Source organism: Geotrypetes seraphini, chromosome 7, assembly GCF_902459505.1.
Source record: "Geotrypetes seraphini chromosome 7, aGeoSer1.1, whole genome shotgun sequence".
Classification (NCBI taxonomy): domain Eukaryota; kingdom Metazoa; phylum Chordata; class Amphibia; order Gymnophiona; family Dermophiidae; genus Geotrypetes; species Geotrypetes seraphini.
In genome coordinates, this window is record NC_047090.1 from 77,439,243 (window position 1) to 77,452,362 (window position 13,120).

At 42.1% G+C, this 13,120-nt stretch overlaps 1 protein-coding gene and 1 pseudogene across 10 annotated transcripts in view; both read right to left on the minus strand.

The window, feature by feature from the left end:
• MEIS2 (Meis homeobox 2) overlaps window positions 1-13,120 on the minus strand; it is a 659,015-nt gene that overhangs the window by 259,514 nt on the left and 386,381 nt on the right. The window lies entirely within an intron of this gene.
• On the minus strand, window positions 11,553-11,650 carry LOC117364397 (annotated as a pseudogene).

Below are 13,120 nucleotides of genomic sequence, written 5' to 3' on the forward strand. Positions count from 1 at the left end.
CTGTTTTCCCTTCTCCCTTACTTTTACCTCCCCCATGTCCAGCAGCACCCCTTCCCTGTTCCCCCTGTCCAGCAGTAGCCCTTCTCCGTTCCTTTTACCCCTTCCCTGCTCCCCCTGTCCAGCAGTAGCCCTTCTCCATTCCTTTTACCTCCCCCTGTCCTGTAGTATCCCTTCTCCCTTACCTGCTCACTGTCCAGCATCCACTAGGCCGGGCAGCCTCGGGGCTTTTGCTAGGCTGGACAGCTTTGCATTATCAAAGTGGGCCGGCCTAGCAAATGCCCTGCGGCTGCTGCTGCTGGTCCGGGGATGAGAAGGAAAGGTGTCGTCAGAAGTTAACTGGCGTCGGAGATCGGGGCAGGAACGTTGCTGGGGAAACCAATGGCACGCGTCGCAAACTGCCGAAGGCTCCTACTGCTCATGCAATGACACAGACATCAGGGATCACGGCCGCACAAAGTTTCAACTGCGCATGCATGTTAAGGCTTTTATTATAGTGGATTATTTGACTTCATCTCCCGAGGTCTACTAGTATTATTAATTAATAGTGCTTCAGTCCTACTCTTCGTTGCTTAAGATAGGAAGTGAATTACATAGTAACATAGTAGATGACGGCAGATAAAGACCTGAATGGTCCATCCAGTCTGCCCAACCTGATTCAATTTAAATTTTTTTTTTTTTAAATTTTTTCTTCTTAGCTATTTCTGGGCAAGAATCCAAAGCTTTATCCGGTACTGTGCTTGGGTTCCAGCTGCCGAAATCTCTGTTAAGACTTACTCCAGCTCATCTACACCCTCCCAGCCATTGAAGCCCTCCCCTGCCCATCTTCCACCAAATGGCCATACATAGACACAGACCGTGCAAGTCTGCCCAGTAACTGGCCTAGTTCAATCTTTAATATTATTTTCTGATTCTAAATCTTCTGTGTTCATCCCACGCTTCATTGAACTCAGTCACAGTTTTACTCTCCACCACCTCTCTCGGGAGCGCATTCCAGGCATCCACTACCCTCTCCGTAAAGTAGAATTTCCTAACATTGCCCCTAAATCTACCACCAATTATTGGTAGTACTGGATATTTTCAAAGCCACGGTCAAGGCAGCACTAAACCTGTAGTGAGTCCTGGCATGTCAAACGTGACGCAGCCCATTGGAACTGAATGGGCTGCATCGCATTTGCCGTGCAGGAATTTCTACTGCGGCTTTGTAAAAGAGATCCTTTATGATTCAAAAATCATTTCTGGACAAATAATAAGACTAATCACACTCTAGACTGAAGAATAAAACCATGGACCAGAGATTATATGGGGTCTTTTTACTAAACTGCAGTAACCTAGAGCACGTTTACCACACATTACTAAGTCTTACCAAAGACGTGCACTGGTGTCCATAGTAAAATGGCCAGTTTGCACACACACACCACATGTTAAAAAAATATTTTTAATTTTCTGGGAAAGGGGTATTTTGGGAGGGTGGAGAGTAGGTGTGACAGTGCTAATCAATTATTCAGAATTGTAATATCTCATTTCACATTTATGCTGACGATACCTTTTTACTCCATCATGTTGATTTTCATTCCCTCCCTCTAGCAACTTGGCTTATCCGTAATCATAAAAAAACTTACAAGTTGGCTCATAGGTCATTTGCCTCCAACCAGTGGCGTAGCAAGGGTGTGAGGTGCCCAAGGCGGTGGCACCTCTCCCCCCCATCTCCACCCCCACCCCTTTCCCGATCCCGCCTGCTGCACACGCCCCCCTTCCCTTCTCTTCCCTCGTACCTCTAGTTGAAATTGTGGCTCGCGGCGGCCAACAATGCTCCTCGTTACCCTGTCGGCTCTCCCTCGAATGTCACTTCCTATGGGCGGAACCCAGAAGTGATGTCAGCAGGGGAGCTTATGGGATCGTAAAGAGCACGTTGTTGATTGCCGCAAACAACACCTTCAACTAGAGGTATGGGGGAAGGGAAGGGAGCACATCCATGGAAGAGAGAAATGGGAAGAGGCGGGGGCAGAGAGGAGGAGGTATGTTGGTGCCCCCATCAACATAGCACCCAGGGTGGACCTCCCCCCCTTACTAGGCCACTGTTATAAAACTACAAAAAGGCAGTATACAAGTCCCAATCCCTTTCTCTACTCAGATTTCTTCCCTATATAAAACAGGTTTCTTTATTCTAAGGTAACTCTACGCAGTTCAGTCCCTTTTTAATGACAACTCATTCCATTCTCTAATTTTCTCCCTCCTGCTGTTCGACGGCTCTCATTCAAGTAAAACTGATCACATTATGCCACAACTCAAGAAATATCACTAGCTGCCTATGCTCTATTAAACTCAGTTGAAAGACTTTTTGCTTGTGTTTAAAGCTATACGTTATGGTTCCCCATCTTACTTATCCTCTCTGGTTATTTCATATTCTCTACCTCATATTTTATGATCCCTTGATGATCATCATTTAGTCCTCCAAGGACCTCACCTTGCTCAGCTTGAAAGATGTGAGATAATGCTCTCTTTTTCACAGCCCCTGCAATGTGCAATGCCTCTTAACCTAAGCTCAGAGTTCTCTAAAACCTTTAAAATACTATTGAAGACCCTATTGTTTGAACAAGCTTTTACCACTTGAATTTTAGGACTATAGACATCCCTAGATCGCTCCAGATCAGAGCTTAAAACCTTTCTCTTTATAGATGACTACTCAATATTGTTTCATAAATTTATAATAATGAATATCCGAAATGAATCTGTGAGCACACAGTTACCAATATGTATTCCCCCCTTTCCTATTTTACATTTGTAGTTCCTTCTTCTACCTTCACTGTCATGTTGACATTAATTTGATATCACACTCCCTGTTCCTTTTCCCCTTATTTTATGATTGTAAGCCGCTTTTGGAGGTTTTAAATCTTAATGTGAGATATTACATTTTTAATAAACTTGGAAACATGGATGTCAGGTTGCCATCTGCCGATCTTCAACACCTGTGAAGTTAGCGAATGTGTCTTGTATGAGTGTGTTCTTGTTTTTAATGGAGTTCCTTTCTCTAAAGTCTATTTAGTTTGTGAACTGCTTTCCTTGATCAACAGATAAAGCAGCATAGAAAGTCTGAAATACATTTTTTAAAACATAGAAAATGATGGCAGATATAGACCATATGGCCCATCCAGTCTACTCATCCATGCTATCTACTATCCATTCCTCTCCTGGTCTTACGCTTTCATGAATTCAGATACAGTCTCTATCTCCACCACCTCCATTGGGAGGTTGTACCACACATTCACCAACATTTTCATGATAAAGTATTTCCTTCTGTTCCTCCCTAGTCTTTTCCCTTTGGTATTTATTGGGATTGATATACTGTTTTGACAAGGTGTATTAAGCAGTTTACAATCAGGTACTCAAGCATTTTCCTGATCTGGCCCTGTAACTCAGAGTCTATCTAATGTACCTGGGGTAGTGGAGGATTAAGTGACTTGTCTAGGGTCACAAGGAGAAGTGTGGAGTTTGAACCTACATCCTCAGGGCACTGAGGCTATAGCTCTAACCTTTATGTCACACTCTTCACACCTTCAGTCTATTCCTCCTCATTCCACAGATTACTTTCAACTGAAAGAGACTCATCTCCTATGCATTTATGCCATGAGGTGTTTTAAACATCTCTTATCATATCTCTCTTCTCCCACCTTTCATTCAAAGTATACGTGGCGGGCCATTTTTGATATCTGAGTTTAGATGTTTTCGGAAGTACAGCCAAAATTTGAGTAGAGAAAATGGCCATTTTCAAAACAGCAAAGGGCCAGATTCTGTAATTGGCCCTATAAAAGTTAGGTGCCTAAAATTAGGCACCTAAACATGCCTACTTTGGTGTTAGGCACCATGTGATAAGCACCTGACTTTTGTAGAATGGCGCCTAAGAAGATAGGCGGACTATCTCCCAATTAAACTGTATTTTTTAAATTATGAGCTTGTTAAAGCTCATTATTGATGCCAATTTACTAATTAGGTTAAGCACAATGTTCCCTCTAAGGATTGATGAGGTGTGTGCAAAAAAAAATATGCATGAGCGACAAGTTACATATTCCACAAATTTATGAGCAGGTACGGAGGATGCATTTTTAAACAAATGTAGTTTATCCTTGTACTCCTTATGTATTTTTAATCATCTATGGATATGTTTGTATGTTTATTGTTCAAATGGTTTTATTTATTTCCCAAAATTTATTTTTGTTATACACATTGAAAATATTTGATATTGCATTTAAATCAAAATCTCAATAAACTTGAAACTTGAAACGAGTGCCCATGAGATTGTGGGAGGGTTAAATACTCAAAACTTAGAAGAATAACAATTTACTTAAAGTTTTTGCTTCGCCAGCTTTCTGGTATCTTTACATAATGCAGTGGTGTACCTAGCATATGTAACACCCGGGGCCCATCATTTTTTGGCACCCCCCCATCTGTCCGAAAAACATGATTTTTAGTAACAAGCCACCCGTCACACATGAGTATCTAAGAAAAAGCAGCATCTTACATATTGCAGTGAACAGTACATCAATACACCCATTATAAAACTAAACAAGCCAGACCAGCACAGATCAATCCTACACCGTCAATCCTAACAGAAAACTATGTCTTTCGAACACACAGAACACACCTTCGCCTATTATGGAATATGTAATCACAAACTAACCCCTCCCTCTTTTACAAAACTGTAGTGTGGATTTTAGCTACGGAGGTAACAGCTCTGATGCTCATAGAATTCTGAGCATCAGAGCTGCTACCACCACGGCTGGTGCTAAAAAACGCTTCACAGTTTTGTAAAAGGGGGGATAAAATAAAAATACATAGACAAAGGTTAAATTGAACCAGCAAGAAGCTGGACTCTGCATACAATGCTTCACAGAAACAGTGACACATGTCTCCTAAAGCAATAAATAAATAGAAATTTTTTTTCTACCTTTGTCTTCTGTGGTTTCTGCTTTCCTCATCTTCTTGTAACTCTCTTCCTTCCATCCACTGTCTGCCGTCTCTCTTCCCCTAAATGGCATTTTCTCTCCTTCTATGCCCCTTCCAGAAACTGTATGCCTCCCCCTTTCATCTCTCCTTTCACCCCCATTGGTCTGGCATCTCTCTCCTCTCCTTCCCTCTCCCACACCTCTCCTCTGCAATCCCTTTCCCTTTTTTCCCTCATTTCCCTTTTCAATTTATTTTCTGCATCTGTCTAGATTATGTTCTTACTACCCTCTCATCAATGTCCTTTTTTACTGTCTACCTAAAGCTTGCCACCTCTTTCCCTCACCCCAGTGTTTCCCTAACTCAATCCTTTTCTCCCCATCATGTGCCCTCCTTTTATTTATCCCCTCCTTCCATCATGTACCCTCTTTCTCCAACCCTTCCATCTAGTACCTTCTCCTCTCTCTGTCCACTTCCATCCAGCATCTGCTCCCCTCTTTCTCTCCTCCCATTTCCTTCTGGCATTTGCTGCCTTATCTCTCCCATCTGCACTTCCATCCAGCATAGGCTCCCCACTACCATCCAATGTCTGCCCTTTCTCCCTCCATCCACCCCTCTTCAATCAGCATCTTCCCCCTTTCTTTCCCTCCAATATCCTTCCCCCTTATGTCTCTCCCCTTTCTCTGTACATCAATTCCATCAGCACCACCCTTCCATACCACCCTGCCCCTTTTCTTTCCCTCCACCACTCTTCCATTCCAGCAGTCCTGCTCCTTTCTCTCCCTTCATGCAGCAAGGTCCCACGATGATTGTAGCTGCCTGCTGCCAATCCACCCCACTCCGACGTACTTGCTCTAGAGCGGACTCAGCAGCCGCATGCTGGAAGGGCCCGCGATGACTTGTCTGCTGGCTCTGCTCTGGAAGAAGTAAGTTACATTGGAGGGGGTGGACCCGGCAGACGCAGGGAGTTGCGGCAATGTCCCGCAATGACTGTGTCTGCCGGGTCCACCCCCTCCGACGTAACTTACTTCTTCCAGAGCAGAGCCAGCAGACGAGTCATCGCGGGACCTTCCTGCACCTCAGTGCGGATGCTGACTCTGCTGAAGAGAAAGTAAGTCAGTGGTAACGTGACCATTTATTTTTTTCATCAAAAGGGGACATCTATTAATTGACTGTGTATCCTTTCTTTCTTTCTGCACTCAGGCCCAACAATTGTCCCATTCTATTCCCTCCCTCCTTCCTTCCCATGTCCTTAGTGCCCCCAGTGCCTCCTTCCCGTGTCCATAGTGCCCCCAGTGCCTCCTTCCTGTGTCCTTTGTGCCCCCAGTGCCTCCTTCTTATGTCCCCCCACTGTCTTCCAGAATTTGCCCACCCCCAAAGCCAGCCAGCTCTGCCACCTCTCCATTTTTTTCTGTCACCACCCCATCCCCTATGCTCTGGCATCTCTCTCTTCTCCTTTCTTTCCTTCACACCCCATAGTCTGGTATCTTCCCTTCCCTGATTCTCTGGCATCTCTCTCCTTTCCTTCCCTCCCCCTCCATGCTCTCACATCTCCCCCTTCCTTTTCCCTTAGTCTGGCATACCTTCCTCCTTCCCTCCAAGCCCTGGCATCTCCTTTCATTTCCTCCCTCATCTTCCTTCTCCCTCCAGCTGGGTACCGCAACACTCTCCCCTGCAGCTCCGGACTCCGCCCCCCCCCCCGGATCGCTATTATTTTAAATGTTATAGCGGCGGCGCTGTATCCATCAGTGGAGACGTCTAACCTCGGCCTGCCCCGGAACTCTTACTGCAGCAGCCGCCCGTCTAGGCAGGAACAGGAAGTGACTGTTGCAGTAAGAGTTCCGGGTCAGGCCGAGGTTAGACGTCTCCACTGATGGATACAGCGCCGCCGCTATAACATTTAAAATAATAGCGATCCGAAGGGGGGGCAGGGCCGGCGTTACACCAATGAGAACAAGGGGCGGACCGCCCCCCACTTAATACGCCACTGATTACGGGGATCATGAAAGGAGCCGCCGCTGCTGCATCTTAGGCGATCAGGGCAGACCGCCGCCGCTTCGTGTGTGCGCTGTGACGAGAAACTTGTGCGCTGCGATGTAATATTTTGTGCGCCAGCGCACGCCAGCGCAGCTTAGCGGGAACACTGGTTAAGCACCTAACTTTAGTTGCCTTTTACAGAATTTCCTGGAAAATGTCTTTTTTTCACAAATGACCATTTCTAGATGTGTTTGTCCTTACTGTGTCTATCTTTTTGACCATTTTTTGAAAAAAGAGAAAAAAAACCCCTCCACATATGAATGAAAAATGCACCGAACAAGTCATTGAGATGTAGGATAGGTCAGCATTTGTAGTAGACTAGCCACAGAAACATCCCAGAGCAGTGGGGCACCTTAGTGGGTACTTCAATGAACCTCACATAAAAGGTCCCAGGTACACATCTCAACATAACCCCCTCATGATATATGATGAGCCCTCAAAAAACCCATCTAAAACCTACTGGACCCATCTGTATACCACACCAATAGCCCATATGCCTGCAGGTGTTACTTATATGTCAGTCCAGTAGGTTCTGGGTGGATTTTGGTAGGCTCATACTTTCCACCACAAGTGTAGTAGTTAGAGAGGGATGTGGGCCTGAGTCTTCTTCTCTGACGTCCACTGCACTGACCACCAGGCTACACTAGTCACCTGCTTGCTGCTCTAATAGGACTGCCCATACCATCTGAAGCTATCATATAGGCAGTTAGCTTGGCGGGATTTAAAGAAGACTTGGATAATTTCCTAAAAGAGAAGACCATAGGCCATTATTGAGATGGCTTAAGGAAATCCACTGCTTATTCCTAGGATAAGCAGCAAAATATTTGTTTTACTGCATGGGATCTAGCTAGGTGCTTGGTACCAGGGTTGGCAACTGTTGGAAAAAGGATACTGGGCGTGATGGTCCTTTGGGTCTGTCACAGTATGGCAATTCTTATGTTTTTATATTTGGGGGTTAGAGGGGGGTCAGTGACCACTGGAGGAGTGTGGGGAGATTATGTTTACATCCCTCCAGTGGCCATTTAGTCAGTTTGGGCACATTTGTGCCACTTGTTATTAAAACAGGTCCATCCCCAAGTGTCCAAATTGTGCCTTGGACATATTCTTACATGTTTTACTACGGTACAAAAACTTCCAAGTCATTACCCCACCCAAGTCCCGCCTAAACCACACCTTCAACAAACCTCCTTGAGATTTAGATGAACTGCAGATGAACAACATAGAAATCCATTTGGAAAATAGGTTTTGAAAATATTGAATTGAAAGGGTTTGGGTAGAAAAATGCCCATCTGTTCCTTTATACCACATTTTGGGACATTTTTCTCCTTTGAAAATGAGCCCTATAATCTGTCCCAATACACTTTATGATGAAGACCACTGACTATTCTGTGACCAATGACCTTCTGGATCAACTCCGCCTTGGTTTTTTTTTTTGGGGGGGGAAGGTGTGATCTCTAGAACTGTACACAGTACTCTACATGAGGTCTCACTAAAGGCCACATCTAGAACTGAACATAAGTAGCTAACTGAGCAACTCAGACCAAAAGAAGTTAATAATGTTCATTTACACTTCATGGAAGTTGATGGAAGAAAGGGAAATAAAATAAACAAATCTTTTGTTCTTACTGGGAAATATTATAATATTTATAGGGCCAGAATGAGGACAACATGACCAGGGCTTTGCTTTGGTGCATATTTTACATAGTTATTGTGATAATGATTTATGGATAGAAGATTGGAGCAGTGGTCAGAGTGAGCATTTTCTGCTGCTTGCTCTGAGTGCCAAAATATGTTGTTCTCATGCTACATAATTAGTAGGAAGTTAAAGATGATGCTATAAAGATGTAAAAGAAAGATTGCACATATGAAGAGCGGGACTTGAGTGTGATTGTATGTGATGATCTTAAGGTTGAAAAGGTGACGGCGATGGCTAGAAGGATGTAAGTTTGCTTAGGGAGAGGTATGGCCAGTAGGAAAAAGGAGGTATTGATGCCTCTGTATAAGACTCTGGTGGGACCTCATTTAGAATACTGGGTACAATTCTGGAGGACGTACCTTCAAAAAAATATAAAAAGGATGGAGTTGGTCCAGAGGAAGGCTACTAAAATGGTGTGTGGTCTTCATGATAAGGCACATAGGGACAGACTTAAAGATCTCAATCTGTATACTTAGGAGGAAAGGCGGGAAAGGGGAGATATGATAGAGATGTTTAAATACTTATGTAATGTAAATGCGCATACGTCGAGTCTCTTTCATTTGAAAGGAAGCTCTGCAATGAGAGGGCATAGGATGAAGTTGAGTAATCTAAGCAAATACTTTTTTACGGAAAGGTAGATGCATGGAACAGTCTCTCAGAAGAGGTGGTAGAGACAGAGACTGTGTCTGAATTCAAAAGGGCCTGGGTTATGCACGTGGGATCTCTCGGAGGGAGGACATAATGGTTACTGCGGTTGGGAAGACTAGATGGGCCATTTGGCCTTTATCTGCCATCATGTTTCTATGTTTCAAGTCGTCTATCAGCAACATTGTTCATTAAGGAAAAACTATCCTTTCAGAAATAACATATGCCTTCTTTATTTTACTCTTAAGTGTTAGCTTCAACTTCAGCTATTCCAGCATAGAATGCCCTCACAATTCAGAAGTAATTATACCAGGGGGTAGACAAACTCTGGCCCACCAATTAATTTTATGTGGCCCTTGAGACAACAGGAAGTATACACAGAATTTCTCACTAACCAGAGTTTTTAAGATTTTTAAACAACAGGGTCTGGAAAGAGATCTCTAAAATATTTTGGGGGAAATTCATGAAGGTTACTTTTTTATTATGTCGCCCCACGTATTCAATGCATACACCGTCTTTATTCAAAGTGTTTACAAGTTGTTTCATCAGGCCTAACGTTATATGTAGTGGTGGCAGTATGATTCTATCTCGTGCTACCAAAGGTTCATTGATTACATTTTGTCCTCCAACCATCATATATTCCCTCAGAGGCCAAACATTTTTTGCCCAAGGCATAAAAAGCAAGGATACTATGTGTAACCACTTTTTTGACCAAGAAGAAAATTAACCATCTTCAAGTCTACACAAATCACCCATTGATGCTCTTGGTTCCAAGACTAAAAAGACATCCTTATTCTGCAGGAGATCTTTTAAATAGCGGTAAAAAAATGAATAAATTCAATCATATCTAAGAAACTAGAGCTAATGTGGTCTCTGCAATGCAATTTTCTGAATCAGGAATAGATCAAAAATCCAAGGCACCAATAAATTTTTTTTGTTGACCTGTGGTTTAACTATATTTTTACTTATATATCAATCACAGATGGTTTATGGAGCTCTGTGCATTTCTAGTTTCAACATCATATAATGAATGATGTGGCCTATTAGGGATAGTACTCTGTTTATACAGGTGGCCCATCTTTGAAATATAGAGAGCATCCTACAAGTAGGATTTATGCAGACAATATTCAAATTTTTCATACTCTAGATACATGCTCTACCATAGAAATTTTCGACATAAATAATAAATTAATAAATATCACTACCTGGTTAACAACACAAACTAAGGTGCGCTAGTGTTTTCAGCGCACGCACAAAATTACTGTGTTCTAATCCGCGTAGTACGCTTCTAGAATAACGCCAGCTCAATGCTGGCGTTAAGGTCTAGCGCGTGCGGCAATTTAGCGCATGCTATTCCGCGCATTAAGGCCCTACCGTACCTTTGTAAAAGGAGCCCTAAAACTTAATCCAGATAAATAAAAAAATATACTATTTAATCTGAAGGGTGTATCTAAATTACCAGTCCCAATTAATGTAAATAACATTCCTGTTTCTGAGGTATCTTTGGTAAAAATCCTAGGAATAATATTAGATTCACAATCCACATTCAAACCCCAATCGTCACAGGTTATTCAACGCTCCTTTTTGAAAATACATCTAATTAAATCAGTTCATTCAATTATCTTCCCTTCAGCTTTACAGATTTTAATCCATTCACTAGTTATACAACATATTGATGATTACAATTCTCTTTTGGAAGGACTAAACAATAAAGAGATCTGCAGAATACAAAATATTCAAAACACTGCAATTTGGTTTATAAACAATATGAGGAAACAGGATCATATCACCCCTCAACTTAAACAGGAACATTGGCTTTCAATTCCATATAGAATCTCCCTGCCGCGATCAGCTGAGCGGCAGTGGCATAAAACTTACCCCCTCCCAAAGTCGGGCGGCAGGAGGGATGCCCATTCCCTCCTTCCAACGCCCCCACAAAACATCCCCTGGCAGGAGGAATGCCCATTTTTTTGTTGTTTTTTCTTCATTGATATTTCTATCTGTATTACTACAGTGAGAGTACTCTTGTAAATTTTGGTTAAATTGTAATAAAATATAAAAATAAAAAGAGTTAGAAAGTTTTAATAAACTTGAAATCTTGGGTAGGAAAATGGGGAAAGGAATGCTTATCTGTCTTACACTCCATGACTTGGAGAGGTGCATAACAAGAGGTAAATAACAAACCGGACACAGTTACAACATACACTCTTCCACATGACCCTGTAACCAAGCAACCAAAAACTCTCTTCTATATTTGCGTTATTACTTATGTATTTTATATTAAACTAATAACAGATACTACACTTGATCTTAGCCAAAAGGCCGAGAAGCAATTATGTTTACTCTCAGGTTGATAGTCAATCTGTGGCAGTGCCAACCACATAGATGCCTTTTAAAAATTATTTTTTATTTAAACAATTTATATTCTGCAAAATCTATGATTCTGGGCCAGATAGTCATATAACAGTGGCCATCTGAATCACCTTGACAGCAGTTCTACAACTGGATGTCTCCTTTGAGGTGTACTGATGCTATGCAATGAGACCCTATTTCACAATAATAATAGTTTATTTTTATATACCGCCATACCATCAGTTCATGGCGGTTCACAACAATAATGCACTCGGCATTGGAAGTACTACATTATACAGCAATGTTAAAAAGGAAATAACACAAATCTAAGTAATACAACATTAGGCAAGAAACTTATTGCTGAAGGTCACAGAAATGTGTGAGCATTGAAACCCATTACATTTGTCTTGGTGGGGGAGAGTCCAAACAGTTAAGATGATGATTCTGCCTGTGGTTTGTTATCAAATGGGAATGTTACTGTTGTTTTTTCAGGGGTCCTTTTATAAAAAATTAAATAGTATTCTGACAAAATTTATTTGGCTGGGGAAAGCAGCAAGAATTGCCATGGTATCTCTACAAAAACCAATTGCGGAGGATGGGGTAAATTTTCCCAACTTTTATAGGTATCATCAAGCCTATATTTTTCATCAGGGTATGTACAGGATCCTCCCTGAGCTCATGGAAAATCTCCCAGACTGGTTATGGTTGGAATGGCAACTCATGTCACCACTGAGGTTGAAGCATGTGATGAGTATTAAGATGCCTAGATTATATAAGGATAATAGAATCCTAGTACATTGAAAACCTTAAAATATGTGAATAATTTAACACCTATTTCGGTTCATAAATCAACTCATCAGACCCTATGGCTGAATTCCAAGATTCAAATTGGCGGATTTAAGGTCATCTGGAAGTATTGGATGATGGCAGGTATGCGTACTTTGGATGATGTTATTTCAGATGGTAAGCTGCTTGATTTTTCACAATTGCAACACATATTTGGTCTTAATTAATCACAAAATTATAGATGGTTGCAGCTAAAGCTGGCCTTTCATGCTGGGTTCCCTGAATGGAAAAATCTCAGTAATCAGTATAGTTTACAGATTTTATGCTTTCCGGTGGACTTCCTGGGACATAAGGCCACTTAGTGGTATAAATTAATATCTGGATTTTTAAATAAGAAACCAAAGACTGGTCTTTGGGACATTTGGAGCATTGAGATCAAGCATCAAATTACTGCATCTCAATGGCCACGTATTTGGGATTGGAGGATGGCTAAACATCATCAAGAGTCTGATTTGAAATTTGTAGTATTAAGGCAATTTCATGCTGTTCATGGGGGAATATTTCCAGACATTTAGTAAATTGTGAACAGAGATTTATTTTTACTTGGGATATGGTGGCCCCAAGGGGACTAAATAAAGCGGTTGAATGGCCTCTGGGTTGCTAGTA